The sequence below is a fragment of the Cryptotermes secundus genome, unplaced genomic scaffold (genome assembly GCF_002891405.2).
Source record: "Cryptotermes secundus unplaced genomic scaffold, Csec_1.0 scaffold1089, whole genome shotgun sequence".
NCBI classification, from domain to species: Eukaryota; Metazoa; Arthropoda; class Insecta; order Blattodea; family Kalotermitidae; genus Cryptotermes; species Cryptotermes secundus.
In genome coordinates, this window is record NW_019731997.1 from 529,628 (window position 1) to 530,301 (window position 674).

The 674-nt window shown below is 37.7% G+C and overlaps 1 protein-coding gene across 1 annotated transcript in view; it reads right to left on the bottom strand.

The window, feature by feature from the left end:
- Window positions 1-674, bottom strand: part of LOC111867509 (zinc finger protein Xfin) — an 18,197-nt gene that overhangs the window by 3,912 nt on the left and 13,611 nt on the right. The window lies entirely within an intron of this gene.

The window sequence follows — 674 nt, forward strand, 5'->3', positions numbered from 1 at the left end:
AATTCCTCCACTTAATGCGATCTAGAGCTTTCTCCTTCAAATGACAGTATCCTCTTCTGTTCCAAAGGTCATCCAGCATCTTCTTACGTCTTCTTCCTCGTCTTCTTGTCGCTTTTATCCGCCCATCTATCTTTCCTTCGATAACTTCTTTTAGAAGGCAGTTTCTGCGTAAAACATGACCAATCCAATTAGCCTTCCATTTTCTTATTTCATGTAGGATATTCCTCTGCTCACTGACTCTAATTAACACTTTTTCATTTCTCACATAATCGGTCCAACTGATCTTCTCCATCCTTCTCCAACACCACATTTCAAAACTTTCCAGATGTTTCTGATTGACTGCCCTAAGTGTCCATGTTTCAGCCCCATACAGAGCTATGCTCCAAATGTAGCACTGCACTAGTTTCTTCGAAGAAGAAACAAAAGCTCTGCCCACAAAAAAATTAGTTTAGTTTCTTTTGGGTACCCCATTGTAGGTACTGACAGACCTATTGCTATTATTATTTTATTCTGTTTGTGAAGAATTTACTGCTTAAGTAGAGATTCTGTGCAAGTTAAATTCATCATATGTAACACATATAACCTCAATGGTTTTCACTGTTGTCATGTTTCTGATTGCTAACTTACAAACAGTATTTGATATGCAACATACAGACATACTGATGATGCATCTC